At 36.7% G+C, this 17,955-nt stretch overlaps 1 protein-coding gene across 5 annotated transcripts in view; it reads left to right on the forward strand.

Moving 5' to 3' along the window:
* Positions 1–17,955, forward strand: part of LOC131143731 (protein OPI10 homolog) — a 44,153-nt gene that overhangs the window by 9,481 nt on the left and 16,717 nt on the right. For 2 of the 5 annotated variants that reach the window (XM_058092009.1, XM_058092005.1), the window contains one exon: positions 6–143. The exons of the other annotated variants lie outside the window; for them this stretch is intronic. The gene's annotated coding sequence lies outside the window, so the exon portion shown is untranslated. The remainder of the gene's footprint in view (positions 1–5; positions 144–17,955) is intronic. 5 annotated transcript variants of the gene reach the window in all.

Consider the following 17,955-nt stretch of genomic DNA (forward strand, 5'->3'; position numbering starts at 1 on the left):
TGGAGTTATCTGGTCATTGGAGCTTCGACCGTTCTTTTGAATTCTGACTAGTTTAAAGAATGATTTATTGGACATTGTTCTTGATCTACTATTGAGATAGTCACTGAAAGGGATATTAGCAGCTGAATAATGCTTAGCTAGAGGTATTTCCTGCTACTTTTGAGATGTTTGCATCTCATCTCTATTCATGCCTTTTCTAAATGGCTGATGTATGTTTTAGTTTTCTCATTATTGTAGGTTGTCTTGATTTGCATGTTATTGATCAACTTGTCCATGTTCGATGTAGTAATTAAGGGCCTATTTGGTATCATTGCTGTTTTTTGTTTATGTTTATGTTTTTGCACAGTGAAGAAACAAATTATAAAAACGTGTTTGTTTATGTTGCTGGTTTTTTGTTTCTGTTGTCGGTTTTTTGTTATTTTGCAAAAAAAATTGAAAACCATATTTTATGGTTTTCAATTGTTTTGGCCTATTGCTAAAAGTTTTAATATCTAGAAATAGATCTTTTGGATTATATCATTCATTTTATACATTTTAAAATAAAATAAAAATAGAGTGAACATATGAATTTAAATATAATTGAAATAAAAATATTCATAAATTATAAAAGATAGTAATAAAGGCAATTACAAAATATTTCACTATTTTTCAATTGCCATGCCCAATAAAATTTTTGTTGTAAAGTAAAATTTGAAAGTATAACAATTAAGTAAAATAATTATAATAAGTTTTATTTTTATTATAGTATTTTTTAATATGTATTATTTTGCAATTTTATTATTTTAATCATAAATTTTATTTATTTTAGTTTTATAAATATTTACCAAACAATTTATTAGTTTTTGGTTTTTAGTTTTTTGTTTCTGGTTTCCATTTCTCTAATTTTTGATAGTGACACCAAACGGCCCCTAAATTATGTACTTCATCACTTGGTTCTTGAAAATCTTGCACTTTTGTCCGACAATATATGTTGAGGATCCTAGCTTCTATTTAAAGACATTTAACCAAAGAAAATATATCTTGCACTAGTTAAAACACTCTTGCTTGACTGGTCAACCAAAGATTACTGCAGTTTACTACAAGGACACATTCACAATAGCTTAATGAAAAGTAAGCGAAAGCAGTAAGCAATTTGTGAAAGCAAATGACAAGCAAGCAATAAACATTGAAGCAACATAATTCATTAATACCTTCGTAAGCAATGTGCGTTTAGCGAGAGAAGTAATTAGGCTTAATATGTTTAACAAATTCTAGTGAATTTTACTAGATTGATGAACATTCACTCTGCTCTAAAGAGCTTTATGTGCTAGTTTAGCTTTGACACTAAAAAATATCAAACTGTTTGAGGAGTCATACTCCCACTTTATATTTATACTAAGGCTGACATGCACTCAAAGCATAAAACCTATACTACTATTTACATAATGATAAGCCATTCCATGCACACAAGGCAGTCGGTCACAGGCAAACATAATGTCATGAACAAGCTTGGCTCATGACCTTCTCCCCCACTTATGTGATCGATGTCCTTGCAGACTTTGACGTCAGGTACTCTTCAACTTTGTTCACGAATGGTCGCAAATCTTTCATTGAAATCTAGTAGATTTCTTCATCTCCGAGTCCTTTCCACTTCACTAAGAACCTGTGTTGCTTCTCCTTGGTGATATGAACTCTTTGTTTGTAAGGTTGACTTCAACTTCTCTTTTATTAAGTTGCATTGTCTTCAGTGGTGCTTCTTCTTGAATATCCCTTGTCGGCGTTGAGTGGCTTAAGGCAGCGAGCATGAAACACAGGATGCACTTTCATCCAAGCCAAAGGATTAACCTTGTAAGAGGCCTTCTCGACTTTAGCCAAGATCAGCCCCCGTCATATTTGCGAAATAATTTCTTATCTAGACCCTTTAGTGACTTGATCCATTCAGGATGGAGCTTGATAAGCACCAAGTCACCAACGTTGAAGTGCATCGATCTTCTCCCCTAATTTGCCCGCTTCTTCATTTGCTTGGAAGTATTCTCTAGGTAAGCTCGGGCAATCTCTGCATGTTGTCTCCATTCTTTGGTGAAGATGTATGCTCTTGGATTCTTTCTTCTTCTATATGACTCGTCCACTATGGGAGGTAACAACTGTTGATCTGTAATAAGCTCAAAATGACTTCTGGTGGTTGTTGAGCTCTTTTAGGCATTGAAACAGAATTGAATCACATCGAGTACAGTTTTGTAGAGTGGCAGTTAGGGTGACTTATCTATCAACTCTTCCACTATCACCCCCGAAAAACCAAACTTTGTAGATTGAAGAGAAGAGAAAGGAGGCATTCGTCAGCGTAGGAAGGCCAACCGAGCAAAGCTCTTTCTTTTTGCCGGCTCCTAGAATTTCTTGGATTTTTTTTAAAAAAAAGACTTCGTTTGTTTCAGCATGAGTACTAATAGGAATTGTGAATCATTCAAATGGGGATTCCTTGCTTCGAGGATGTTCATTTGTACATGTTATATATCACAAGACTTGTGATAAGAGAAAAATATTTCCGCTTGGATCCCTCTAGTAGCCAATTGAATATCTCTGTTTATCCATCTATCTATGGTTGGTATCTCAAAGAGATGTTCAGTTATGAATTGAGGATTTTGATAAGTTTTGTTGAGAATTTGCCATTGAATTTTGAGTCTCAATAACTAATAATATCTTGTGGAACACCCCAATACTTCAAAATATGTTTAAAATTAATTGTGTTGTCTCCTTTGCAGAACAATACTTTGGTGCGGTATGAAAGTATTGTACTTAGGAAACCTATCTATAGCCGCAAGTGTAGACTCTGTTTCTCCCACTCTTGGAAGGTTGCTGATGAAGTGAAGTGAGACACTCTCCCACGCTCTCGTTGGTATTTAGAGGGGTTTCAGCAATTCTACAATCTTCTTCCGCTTCACCTTGTCTTTCGGGCGTACTTGACCATATCATCATGCATGTGTGCCTAATAATACTTTTGCTTTAATAATGCCAAAGTACGATACCGTTTTGGATAAGGTGTCATGACACTTTCTTAGCACTGTTTTTCTCAGATCTCTAGCTCGAGGCACAAAGAGCTAGTTACCATGTGTCATCAACAATCCATCTTCTAACTAGAACTGCCACACTTTGCCCTTTTCTACCAACTTCATGAGGTTTTGGGCAACTGGATCTTTGGCAAGGTTTTACTTAAGGCGCTTTGACATTGTTGTGGTAAACTTACTTTCTGTCAAGTGTGTTACCATTTGTAAGGCCGCAAGCTTGACCTTCTTGCTCAGTGCATTTGCGACTTAGTTCATTCACAGTGTCTTGTGCTCAAATAAGAAATCAAACTCTGTTAGGAATTCTTGCCAACTAGCCTACTTGGGCGATAACTTTGATTATGTAAAGAAGTGACTAACAACTGAGTTATTTGTTTTCACCACAAACTTTGAACCAAGTAGGTAATGCCGCCTTGCGTGCGGGCAATTTATCATCCTAGCATCTCATTCTTTTGAACCGTGTACTTTCGCTCTGCTTCATTAAGCTTTCGATTTTTATATGCAATAGGATGCCTTTATATGCAATAGGATGCCCATCTTGTAACAAGACTCTCCCAAGGGCATAGTTTGATACCTCTTAAGGGTTTCATGATATTCAGAAGAGCAAGTATTGGATCTTTCATCATGACATCCTTCTAGTTGTTAGAGGCTTCTTGGCACTTCTTTGTGTAGTTTCACCTATGACCCTTTTTTAGCAATTCTGTCAAAGGAGTAGTTTTTCTTGAGTTCTTTTATGAGCTTTTTGTAACAGTTGGCAAGTCCAAGAAAGGAATGCAGCTCCTTCATTGTTGTTGGGATCTTCCAATCTTGAATAATATCTTGCCTTTTCGACATCCATTCAGATATGACCTTGCTAAATCACATGACCAAGGAATGTAATGCTTTGTTGAGCAAAAGAGCACCTCTCTCTTCATATAAAGACTATTCTCCTTCAGCCCACCAAACATCTTCCATAGATGCTCTTTATGTTCCTCTATAGTGGAACTATAGACAACAATGTCATCTAGGTATACCATGCCAAACTTGTCAAGATTCTCATGACATACTTGGTTCATCAAGATGCAAAACGTCGCTGACACATTCGTCAACCCGAGGGGCATCACCAAGAATTCATGTCTCATATCATGTCACGCAAGTTATCTTTGGTACATCCTTATTTGCTATTGTCACCTAATAGTAGCCTAATCGCAAGTCAAGTTTGGTGAAATACTTTGCTTGAATTAGCTAATTAAACAAATCAGTAATCAGTGGAATGGGATACTTGTTGTGCACAGTCACTTTGTTGAGCACGTGGTAGTCCACATACATCCGCATGCTCTCATTGTGTTTCCTTTAAAACAATATCAGTGCTCCAAATGGTGCTTGGGAAGGACGTATATAGTCTGCTCGCAGTAACTCATCAAGTTGTTTCCTCAACTCTGCTAACTCTGGAGGCGCCATCTGATGTGATCCTTTAACAAGTGGCTTCACTCCTAGTAACAACATGATTTCATGCTTTATACCTTGTTGTGAAAGTAAGTTGTGAGGTAGCTTGTCTCACATCACTACTTTATACTTTTCTAACACAATTTGGATGGTAGTATGCACCTGCTCTTAGCCTACATCTTCACCTGCCACTGGCGTGGCAAGATTTGTTTGTTCACCCCTCCTCAATCCTTTCTTCAGCTGCATGGCAAAAAAGAACTTCTCATCGTTTCCTTTCTTTGCAATGACTTGCACTATGCAAGGGTGGCCTCTCATTAGGCAAAGGGAATTAGAAAACGACGTAGGTACTACCTTAGTTTCCCTCAAGAATGTCATTCCAAGAATCACCAGGAAATCATTCAACAACACTACTTTGAAATTTGCATTTCCCGCCTACTGTCCAAGTTTCACAGTCACTTGCTTGGCTACTCCCAGAGTAGGCTGAGCTGCAGTCTGCAGAGTTCACTTTCATGCGTTTTGTATTTTTATCTAAAGCCAACTTGAGTCTTTGCACTTCTGCCTATGAAACAAAATTATGGGTTGTCTTGATATCAACCATAGCACAAATTCTCTTCCCATTGATCTATAAGTTTACAAACATTAACCATTTTGCTTGGGTAACTTTTGCCCGCCTCTCTAACGCACTAAGTAATTGCATTGCTCCTATAGCCCCATCCTCGAGGTTTGGTCCTCATCCTTGTCATCTTGCAGTGCCCCCTCCGCAATGGCAGCTTGTACGGCATTGAGTGATGACTTGTGAGGTAAATCGGACAACGTTGCGAGGGTCTCAACTTAAGTAGCATGTCATCTTACCTTTACCACTGGATGTGTTGAATGATCGAGATGGTGAAGCTTCTTTTGAAGTTGATGCCTTGGTGTCGGTTCCCCCACTTTTGGGTTTGCCTTTTTTGAAAGACTTTTTGTTCCCACACCACTCTTTGCACATTGTGAAACTCTCTCTAGCATAGTCAGTCAAACGTTTCGTGGCAGCTTGTACACTAGGCAAGTCTTGAATTCTTTATCGATAAAGTTCTGTGCTTGCCCATGGTTTCAGCCCCTTAAGAAAATAGAACTTGTCTTTCTTCAATATATCCTATATATCCAACATATAAGCAGAAATTCTTTCACATACTACTTGATTGAACCATTGTGCTTAACGTCTTTCAGTTTCGGTGAGGATTGTACTCAACGTTCTTAGGAAAGAATTAGGCTTGAGCTCTCTCTTCAAGTTTGCCCAACAATCAACTACACATTGTGCATTCTTAATTTCATTGCACTTGGTACGCCACCTCAACTTAGCATCACCAACCAAGTACATTGTTGTTGTGGTAACTTTCACTTGTTGAGTTGGTCCTCATCGCACAAAAGTATTTCTCCATTTCAAATAATTTCTCTAATTTCTTACCATCATGGGCATGCTCAAACATTCTGATTCCTGCACCTTTGTTTCTTTATGCTTCGTAGCTTTGGAGTTTCCCATAGTAGAAACCACTAAGTTCATCTTTGCAGTTAGCTCTGTTGTCTGAGCCTTATAAAGTTTCCACCCTTGCATGGAGGTCCCTGACATATCCACCAAGAACCCTATTGATGCTTTACACAATCCCACAATGAAGGCAATTGAATTCACATAACAATTAACCAAGCTTTGATACCAACTATCATGAACCGAATGTTTCACACCTTGAGAAGGGGCTGTGTGGCACTAGCTAAAGCACTGTTGCTTAACTATTCAACCAAAAATTACTGCAGTTGACAACAAGAACACATTCACAACAATTGAATGAAAATTAAGCGGAAGCAATAAGCAATTCATGAAAGCAAATGGCAAGAAAGAGGTAAACATTTGAACCAAGTAAATTCATTTACACCACCTCCGCAAGCAATGTTTGTTTAGCGGGGGAGGCAAGTAGACTAAACACATTTAACAAAAGCTAGTGAGTTTTACAAGACTGATGAACACTCACCATCCCCTAAAGAATTTTATATGTTATTTTAAATTTGACACTAGGAAACAGCAAATTGACCCGAGTCATACTCCCACTTTACCCTAGGGCTTACACACACTCAAAGCATAAAACCTATACTACTATTTACGTGATGTTAACCTATCCCATGCACACAAGGCGATGGGTCACAGACAAGCATAATGCCCTGAAGAAGCTTGGTTCGTAACACTGTGGTTTTTGAAAATCTTGCACTTTCATTAGACGATATATGTCGAGGATCTTAGTTTATGTTTTTAGCCATTACACTAGATTTAAAGACCTGATTTGACAAATTCCCTGTGCAAGTGTTATAAAAGTTTGGACATATATGAAGCACTCGATTGATGTGAATTGTGGCAGTTCTCCAGCAAATTTATGAGAATCTTAAGATGGAAATTGAAACTATTTTCCAATGAAGTGAGAAAATAGATGCTATTGGTATCTTTTTCGTTACATGAATAGGATAGAGCATTAATCAATCAACTACCATTTTGTTTACCATGCGTCTATGAGGCTGATGGTTGTGAGGCTCCTAATATATTTGTTCAAGGCTATGTGAAATATATGGAATGGTCACCTAGGAGTTCTCAAATCATACAAGGCATTACCATGGCCGTGTAGGTCTCATTCTCCCAATAGACAATTATATGTAAATTTATTATTATTGTTATTATTTTGATAGAAAAAGTCTTTTTATTAAAAAAAAAACGACAATATACAATGTGGAAGATAATGGTATCCTCTTAAATATAGAGACAAAACCAAAAGAAGAAAAAGTGAGAGACTGAAAAAAAAGCCAACTGCAGCAGCCAATCCCATTGAAAATCACCTTCGTTGAAGCATCCTCATAAAGAAGCAAGAAAGCCAATTATATCACAAAGTAACTGCGAGGTTTGAGAATGCCATGAAATGCTATCTTATGCTGGTGGATTACAGCTAATCAAAATCCTGCATGGCATTCAAGCTTATTAGGTTTGTTCTATTTTTCTTCCTCAAGCTGTCACATGATCTAAAGAGGAAATTCAAAGCTTTCCTTTGGAAAGGCAATGAATGGAACACAAGTAGTTGCAAATTAAAGTGGCAAGAAGTTTATTTTTTATTTTTATTTTTTATTGCAAAATAAACTTCATTAATAGGGGAAAGAATTTACAAGGAGGGAGAATAAGATATCTCCAGGAAAAAATCTGAGAGAACCAGAAAAAAGAACTAACAACAACATAAAGATAGAGACATCAAAACAGCAAATTCCTCCTACCCTTACGTAAATCTGGAAAACTAGCTCCCCTAGAAATTCCAAATCCGCATGCCATAAAGAAGCCATGTACTGAATCTTTTCCCACACCAGTGCCCAGTTTAACTTCTTCCTACTTCCTAGAAAATATCTGTGCATTTCCGTATACCCCGTAATACTGCAAAGATGCCACTCTTCCACAAAGCTGCCCTATCCTTCCTTCTTCCAAAGCTTGCGACAGAGGTCACCAACAAATCTTCCACCGAAGAAGGACAAACCTAATTCTCTTCCAGTATACGAAACCATTTGTTCCAAATCCTCCATGCAAAATTGCAGTGCAAAAAAAAATGGGATGCTGTCTTGGAAGTTGGAATTCCTATAACAGAGCATGCAAACATCTAGAGAGAGAGCCTTCAAAGTTCTCTTAATCTGCAACAAGTTATTGGTATTAATTTTGTTAAGGCAAACAAATATGTAAAAACTTTGATTTTGGGGTACTTTGACCTTCCAAATAATAGGATAAAGAGGAAAAGAAGAATTGGAGTAGGTCAAGAATGTCAATCAGATTCAGTGCCATAATTAGTCTCTCTAATTATGGCATGATTTAATATTATTGCTGTAGATATTCTGTGATTAGTAGGCTGATTGTAGTTGATATTTTGTAATTAATAGGCTGATTGTAATTGCCTTAATTAGTCTCTTAGATGACCGTAATTGCTGATTTTTAGCCTTGTAGTTGATGTTTCTATTTGCTATATAATACGAGAATGCTCTCAGCGAGAGGCATTCAATCCAATTGACATGGTATCAAAGCGTTATCTCAATTAAGGTTGTTCTAATTATCTTTTTTTGGTTATTTTCTGTGGGTAGTGGCAATTTCTGGGTCGTTGGCACTTTTTGACTGTCGGCAGTTTTTGTTGGGTTTCCGGTGGGTGTTAAACTGCTATTCGGCAGTTTCTGTTGGGTTGGGATTGGGCGGTTGATTTTGTTTGCTTCAGAATCTTTGGTGGTTGTCGATTAGTGGTGTTCGGTTATCCTTTTTGGTGGCTGTCCGTGTTCTGTTTCGTCACAAATCTTTGGTGGTGTTGATCTGTGGAGAGTTTCTGGTGCATATCTTTGCCGATTCAAGTTTCTGGAGGCCCCACCAAAGGCTGTTGACACGTGAATTAGGTTTTATTTTTTGTGATTCAATTTTTTGTTGGGTTTCATCATGTCTTCTAGTGATTCCTTTGGGGTGCGTTTAACAGGAAAAAATTACTCTGCCTGGGAATTCCAGTTTCGTTTATTTGTTACGGGCAAAGAATTGTGGGGCTAGATCATGGTTCGAAATCGTGGTCGCGGGTAACGTCGCGAAATGGTCGTGGGAGACGCGGGTGTTACGTAATGGGAAGCGGGCGTAATGGTCGTGAATTTTTTTCACGCTTGCACAACCATGCCAAAATTGAAAAATAAGCATGAAATCCATTAATACATGATTTTTAATGAATTTTGAAGGCCTTCATTCAACCTACAAATGCTTTTTAATAGGCATTATGATTTTTATATTAATTTTAGTGCACTGTTTACAAAAAAAAGCATATTTTTTTATAGTTTACATTACTTTAATGAGTAAAAAATGTAGAAATGTAAGAATCAATTAATTAAAGTCATAAAGTTACTAAAAATGAATCAATACTCAATAGACTTAATACTCAATATACACATTACACATACATGAATTTAAAAAGTAATTAATATCAAATATCAATAAATAGTTGAAAATACATGAATACAATATTACAAATTTATAACATAACACATGTCACCACCAAAAAGAATGACATGGAGGGTCTTCATAATTTGCATCTGTATCTTGAGATTGGGATGAGAAATTATCTCCCCATCCTTGTAGAAATACATAGTTGAATGAGCCCAAGTTTGCGTCATTTTGTTGTTGCTCTTGAAAATGTACTGGTGATGAAGATTCTCCTGAATAATGTCTATAAGTTGGGGCAGGGGCTGGCTCTGGATAGTGTGTAGAAGAAGACTCACTAGATCCTGAGATTCCTGATCCACTGGGATAAAAATGTGAGTCACGAGATGCATAATGTGGATATGCTGGATGAGATCGATATGATTGTGATGATGAACCATCTAAACCAAAGTCGCCAAAACTACGAACCATACCATATGAATCTTCAGTAGAATCACTAGGGTCACCACGAGCACTCCTTCTCCTGGGTTGTGAAGATTGGTTCCCTGGAGGAATACCCAAGTCATAATTTTCAGGTATGTCATGTAGTCCATAAGGATTAGAAGGATATATATCCCTTGCAAATGATGTCCTTGTATCATATCCATAATTATATTCTACACCGCCGCCTCCACCACCACCACTGCCACCCCCCCCCCAAACTCCAGCTCCAGCACCACTATTACCATCATCATCATTTGGTGGGCTCAAACCAAAATTGTCATCACTTTGTGTACGTTCAGGGCTTGAACTTGAATCATCATACGCGTTTATTAGTGGTTGATCACCTCTTTCTGTAGTACCACCAACTTCTTCATTTAACCAATTTGAATTGTCCTGACCGTCGAGTAGTGGTGTCTCTCTCTCCTCTAACCATTGACTTAAAGGATCATCTTCTTCGAAATTGTAGTCCAAATTGATAGGATTGAGACCCTCTTCAATTTCTCGTTGGCTTCTTCTCATTGTACGTCTTAACTTTAATCTCATGTTGTAATGTATGAAAGCAAGTTTTTGTAGTCTCATGTACTTTAATCTATTTCTTGTTTTCGTATGAATGAGGCTAAAGGTGCTCCAATTACGCTCACAGTTCGAAGCTGATATGGTTTGGCTAAGAACTCTAATCGCTATTCTTTGGAGTTCAGGAGCACACAAGCCATAATGAATCCACCATTCAGCTGCATGAATAATTAAAAAAAGTTTTATGTTAGTATAGCGTATATTTCAAAAGTCAAATTTAAACACAAAGAGAGAAAATAGAGTCATTCTCCATTATTTAGCTATATAGCCATATTTATCAGGATTTGTTTGTTTCACTGCCCTTTGAGCCAACGGGGTTCCAAAAGTCTCCTGTCTATCTCAATATAGCAACAACTAAAAAATGATGATTGTGAAATATAATTAATTAATTAGATGTATTAATAATTATTCTTGAAAGTATTACAAAATACTAGAACAATTCATTATTCAATTTAATGGAACTAATACTTACTTGATTAATAGCTCGAATTTGAGTATCTATATTGGGTACCAACTTGGTGATCACTTTTTTAACTCCATCCATGACTTCTCTAGCAACTTCAGGAGAGGGTGGGGCACCATAAAGAAATTGTGGGTTCAAAAAATACCCTACAATTAAATTTAGAAACATATTAATCAATAGTTTTCTAATGCAACTATGCATAATTTAAAGTTAAAATAATAAGAAATTGTTTTTGATTTACACTTACCAGCAGCGTGCAAATCTTGGTGCAACTGAAAACTCCACCGGTTGTCAATAATTTTCCAATAGTCTTTGTAAAACCGGTAATCTTTTTGAATGACCAACTTCGCCCTATCAATTGCCTCGTATATGAAGCCCATGGTTGGTTTTTCATCACCATCAACCAACTTAAGAACTTTCACCAAGGGTTCTTGCACTTTAATTATATCAGAGGCCTTTTGCTAAAACTCTTTGCCTAAGATAATTTTCTTTGAATCATATGCTGGGCCTGATTTTACCATTCCAAACCTTGAGTTTTTTCAAGTATCAGATGTAAACATTTCCCTTAGTGCTTGTTTATGCTTGACAATAGTCTCCAAAGCAATGAAATTTGTGGCAAATCGAGTGATGGCAGGGCGAAGTAACTCTCTATTATTTGTGAATTTCTTCATGAAATTCACTGTTCATGTGTGGTTGTAAATAAATAAGGCTGTTGTTCTTGCATCTTCTAAGACCTTTTTCACGTTACTTTTATTATCAATATCTTCAAGAATAAGGTCTATGCAATGAGCTGCACATGCTGTCCAATAGAGATTGGGCCTCTTCTGCATTAATAATTTTCCTCCTGCCTTCATTGCAGCTTCATTATTAGTCACTATTTAGACAACATTCTCCTCTCTAATTTCTTCAACCACCTCGTCCATTAATGTGAAATGAAATTATAGATTCAATAATTACTACTATTTAATTAAAAACATGCAAGTCCATAATACTATTTGCATATACAATTAAAATTAGAAAATTACCTGAAATAATATTTAGTTGTTCTACTTGACACATCTGAGGCATCAACTGATTTATGAAACACGGTGCCTCTATCGCAATAAATTAAAAAGTTTATAATGTGTTTTCTAGTTGGTCCTGACCAACCATCACCCATAAGTGTTACACCTCTCTCCTTCCAAATTCAGCAAAAGAAGCTATATAATTTTTCATTTCTTGATAATCTTGCTCCAAATAAATTTCAGATATCTCATAGGGTGATGGACCCTTCACCCCCTCTCCAACCTCTGCAGCAATATCAAGTATAGGCTGCATAAATGGAGAGTCAGCTACATTCACTGGAATCCGATTATAAATTAGGAATTTTTCAACTGCTTTTCCTAATTTACTTTTTAAACCTTTCAGTAACTTTGTGTTGATTTTTGGTTGTTTCACACTCTTGCTTCTTTCTAAAATAGGATCCATCGCCTTTAGTCTAGCTTTAGGGGCATCAGGATTGATTCATTGTCATCCACTACCTCCAGCTTCTCGACCACTATAAGATCGAGCTCCTGCTCTATTGAAACCACTGGTAGCACCACTGCCAGAACCATCTCTCTCTTCATAAATATTATCCCTTCCAGTTGTTCTTGCTCGAAATCTTTGTCTCTCTTCCCATTGTTGTTGTGATCGTATGCTTTCTTGTCGAGCAAATCTTATACTTTCTTCTTCCAAGTCTTCTTCATCACTCAAATTCTCAAAATCTCCTCTAATTTGGGCTTCTGCTTCTTCTTGCCTTTTTTGTTTCTCTTTTCTTCTCAGCATACTGTTGTAGATGTTTCATCATTTGTTCTCTTACTTGTGTTGTCACATTTGAGCATCCAGCTACTTGACCCTTTTTATGTGCTAAGTGTTGTTTCAAGCGTGTAATGCCCCCTTTGATTATCTTCCCACATAACTTACACATAATAACATGTCTATTACCGTCCATCGTAGTACCAAAATGCCATCCAATATCCTCACTAGGTGAGTTTTCATTTCCTTTATCACGTGACATATTGATAGACTTAATTTGATGATCTCTACACAAAATATAAAGAAAATACAAAGTTACAACCCTTTTACAATGACAGGAATAATATAATTAGTAATTTAGTAAATATTAAATAATAAGTACTAAATAGTCCTAATTTTAAATACTTATTATGTAAAAATAAAATATAATATTTGATTAAAAATAATAAGTAATGTTTATTATTTTTATATTTAAATAAACAAAATTATAAAATATGAGATATTTTATTACAAAAAAAATATATTCCTTTATCTTTAAAAAGGTATTTTCATTATTTTTTATTACTTGTTTTTATTTTCATTTATAACTATAAGAAATTAATATTGTAATTTTAAAGGTAAAAAAGACTTTTGCTCTACTTTCATATACATCACAACATCACTAATAGAGATCCATACATTACAAATTGACTATTTAACTTTTTAAGCATTTTCTCAGTATATGGATTAAAATAAAAATTTTCTACAAATTCCGGTAGTAATTAGTAAAAATCAGATTTATTAATGTATTAACTATTATGTTAATTTTTTTTTTATTAAGTTATCAATTTTTACTTTATTTGATAACTAAAAACAAAAAATAGATGTAAACATTTATTTTACCTAATTTTAAATTTAAGGTCAAAATGATGTTTTAAAACTTAAAAAATATTAATAAATAGGGTCACCCTACTCAAGAAATGGCAAGTAGATACACATGTAACATAAAATGGGTGACAGATGTTATTTAATTTTTTTTTCTTTTATAATATGAATATTATTTAATATTTTTTCAATAGATGGGAGTGAATATGATATCTTCTTTATCAAAATGACCACTTTGTCCTGCTGACATAAATAGTATGTTAGCCAATTGGTGCCATGAATTAATTTTATTTCTATAAGTTTGGCAAATCCTAAGACTAAATATTATAATAATTGTGCAGAGTATTCCTTGGAATTCTTTAAGAATGGTGAAAAATAGAGCTCAATTAAGCCTAGATAATATAAAATGCCATCACATGGATGTCTTGTGTACATACATAATTTTACTGCTTTGTTTACTGATGGTGAATGCAGTAGTGGATATTCAAATATTATTATAAAAAAGGCTTCAATTACTATTGGTAAATATTAATTATTTACTAACCTTAAAAAATATTAATTATTTTACTATTAATAATTGCTTGCTATGTCATGGAATTAGATATTCATAATTATCTTTCAAAAAATATAAGACAATTAAAATATTTATAAATTAAGAAAATTTTATTTTACATAATTATTAATGATTTCTAATTTTTTACTTTATTAAATTACTTTTTTTTTTTTAATTCAATTTAACAAACATATTTTACAACAAAATATAATTTAAAAAAAAAAAAACATAATGATAAGATAAGTGCTGTGGGTGTTTAGTGTTGAGTGTCTCATACGCTGGGGAGTCGAGTGAGACCGAGAGAGGGGAGGAAACTCGGAGGAGCCTCGAAGGAGCGAAGGCTGCGAAGCACAAACTGCAGCGATGACTCCAAGCTTCGAAGCTGAAATCGAGAGGCTGGCTGGTGGCGACTGCGACGATTGGCGGAGGAAGGTGCCGACAGGCTATCGGCGACTCGCAGAGGCGGCGAAGCTGCTGCAGACTTGTCGCCGGTGACTCGCCAAGCTGCTGCAACTGCAAGTTTGCAATTCCCGAGTCCTGGAAGGCTGCGAAGTGCTAAGATGAGTAGATCTGCTCGGTGTGCTCACTCTCAGGCTTCAAAGAAGTGAAGCCTTCTTATTGCTTCAGCCAACAAGTTTTCAAGGTCAGTTTTTTAGTTTCCATTTTACCCTTTGAATGGCAGATGGGTGTGGGGACTGGGGAGAGGGGGAAAGCAGCGTTGCTTCCTGCAGCAGAAAGCCTTCAGGGAATTTGCGAGCTGTCGGCCATGTAACGGTCCGTAACGGACCGTTACGACGTGTAATGCTGGGGTATCGGCCGTTACGGCTGTGAATTTTTTCCGAACCGCAGTATCGGTCCATATCGGTTTCGGAGCCTCCGATTTCCGTTACGTATCAGCCATTACGCTATGTAACGGCCGTTATTTAAAACAATGGGCTAGATTGATGGTAGTGATCCAGCTCCTATGGAGCCCAAGGAGTTGGCCAAGTGGAAGGTCAAAGATGCACGTGTGATGTTCTGGATTTTAGGGTCGGTTGATTCTTATTGTGCTCAATTTAAGGGCCTATAAGACTATGAAGACTATGTCGGAGTACTTGCTGAAGGTTTATCCTCAGGATAATACTGCATGTCGATTTTAGTTGGAATATGAGATAGCTAGTTACACTCAAGGCAATCTCCCTATTTAGGAGTATTTTTCTAGTTTTTAGAATTTATGGGGAGATTTTTTTGATGTGGTTTATGTGAAGGTACCTGTTGCATCTATCTCTACTGTTCAAGTTGTTCATGAGTAGAGCAAGAGATATCAATTTCTGATGAAATTGCGCTTTGAATTTGAGGCTACTCGTTCAAATTTAATGAACCGAGATCCTTCACCATCTTTGGATGTTTGTGTTGGAGAATTACTTCACGAGGAGCAGTGCCTTCTCACATAGGTTGAGTTCCAGCAGGATGCTAACTTGAATCCCGTTGCCTATGCAGCCCATGGGAGAGGGAAGGGTAAGGATATGCGTAAGGTTCATTGTTTCGGCTGCAAGGAGTATGGTCATATTGCCGCCAACTGTGCAAAGAAAGTGTGCAACTATTGTAAGAATTAGGCCACTTTAGCAGAGAATGTCCCACTCAGCCTCCAAATCGTCACGCCACTGCTGATCAGGCTATAGTGAACACTTCTGCTCCAGGCATGTCCTCAGCTTATTCGTCTGTCGCTGGATCCTCTAGTCTTACCCCTGAAATGGTCCAGCAAATAATTATGTAAGCTTTTTCGGCCTTGGGGCTTCAAGGTAATACTTCGCATAAGTCTTGGCTTATTGATTTTGCTGCATCCAATCATATGACCAAATCATCTGATGCATTGTGTAATGTTCGTCCATATCATGGTTTGTCGCAAATTCAAGTAGCTAATGGGAGTCATTTAGCCATTAATGAAATAGGAGATATCAATCCTTCATTCAAAGATGTTTGTGTATCTTCTGGACTGTCTAATAATCTTATTTCGATTGGCCAGTTAGTTGAGAAAAAGGTTGTCTTCTGCAGGATCAGTTGGGGAAGAAACTCGCAAAGGAGCCTAAAGTTGGCAGACTCTTTCCACCGTAGTTTTCTATTCATAGTAGTTTATTTTTAGCTTGTATAACAGTTAATACTTTGAGTGAAGCATGGAATAAACGTTTGGGCCATCCAAACTTTGTTGTGTTGTCTCGTACGTTAAATTTTGGTTTGTTAGGCAATAAAGAACATGTTTCTAAACATTTGTCATTTGATTGTTCTGTATGCAAACTTGGTAAGAGTAAGACTCTGTTGTTCCCTTCTCATGGTAGTTGTGTTGCAAAATGCTATGATATTGTGCATAGTGATGTGTGGGGCATTTCTCCTGTAATTTATCATGCTCGATATAAATATTTTATGACATTCATAGATGATATCAGTTGGTATAATTGGGTCTATTTTCTTCGGGCCAAATCTGAGGTCCTATCTGTTTTTTCAGAACTTTGTAGCATATATTGAGGTCTGATTCTGGTGGAGAGTACATGTCCCATGAGTTTCATGATTTCTTACATCACAAAGGATTTGTCTCTCAGCTTTCTTGACCTCATACTCCTCAGCAAAATGGGGTGGCGGAACGAAAGAACTAACACCTCTTGGATGTTGTTGACACCTTACTGCCTTAATCATCTGTCCTGTCTAAATTTTGGGTTGAGGCATTATCTACTGCAGTTTACTTAATTAATAGACTGCCCTCTCAGGTCTTGAATTTTGATTCTCCTTATTACCGTTTGTAGCATTAGCATCCTAGCTATCTTAATCTGCATACTTTTGGATGTGTTTCCTTTGTTCATATACCTCATCATGAACGTCACAAACTCTCTGCTCAATCTGTTAAATGTGCCTTTATGGGTTATAGTATTTTCCACAAAAGGTTATGTTTGCTATGATTCTGTGCTAACAAATTTCGTATATCTCGTAATGTTGTTTTCTTTGAGAATCAATGTTTCTTCCCTACACATGTTGAGTCGTTTTCTGAGATTAGTATTCTACCTTGTTTTGATGAATTGCCATCTCTTCCTGACCGGTTCAAACCCGGACTTGTGTATACTCGACATCGACCAACTCTGCCTCTTTCAGAGACTTACCCTTCATCTGAAATTGTTTTGACTACTTCTCCTGAGATTGACATGACATCCGAGACAGCTCCGATTAGTTCTCCCATGCCTCCTGAGCTTGGTCCTCGACGACCTACTTGGGTATCACATCCGCCTAATCGGTATGATGATTACCACACTTCTTTTAACACTACTTTGTCGTTTATTTCCATTCCTACATACTTTTTAGAGGCTGTTTAAACATGAATGTTGGCAAAAAGCAATGGATGAGGAACTTCAGGCTCTCCAAGACAATCATACCTGGGAATTGGGATATTGTTCCCTGCCCCTCTATTGTTAAAGCCTTTGGTTGTAAATGGGTTTTCTCAATTAAGCTCCGCTCTAATGGGACTATAGACAGGTACAAGGCACACTTAGTTGAACTTGGGAACAGGCAAGAATATAGGGTCGACTATGAAGAGACATTTGCTCCTGTGGTGAAGATAACTATAGTGCGTATGATTTTTTTGATTTCTGCCTCCCAAGGCTGGCCACTTCACCAAATGGACGTAAAAATTGCTTTTCTTTATGGTGATCTCAAAGAGGATATTTACATGAGTCCTCCTCCGGGTTTGTTTTCTTCTCCTTCTTTTGTGGTATGTAAGTTAAAGCGATCTCTCTATGGCTTAAAATAGGCTCCCTGAGCGTGGTTTGAAAAATTCAGATCTATTTTGCTTCGTCTCTCCTTTGTTCAA

The sequence above is a fragment of the Malania oleifera genome, chromosome 12 (genome assembly GCF_029873635.1).
Source record: "Malania oleifera isolate guangnan ecotype guangnan chromosome 12, ASM2987363v1, whole genome shotgun sequence".
Taxonomy (NCBI): Eukaryota; Viridiplantae; Streptophyta; class Magnoliopsida; order Santalales; family Ximeniaceae; genus Malania; species Malania oleifera.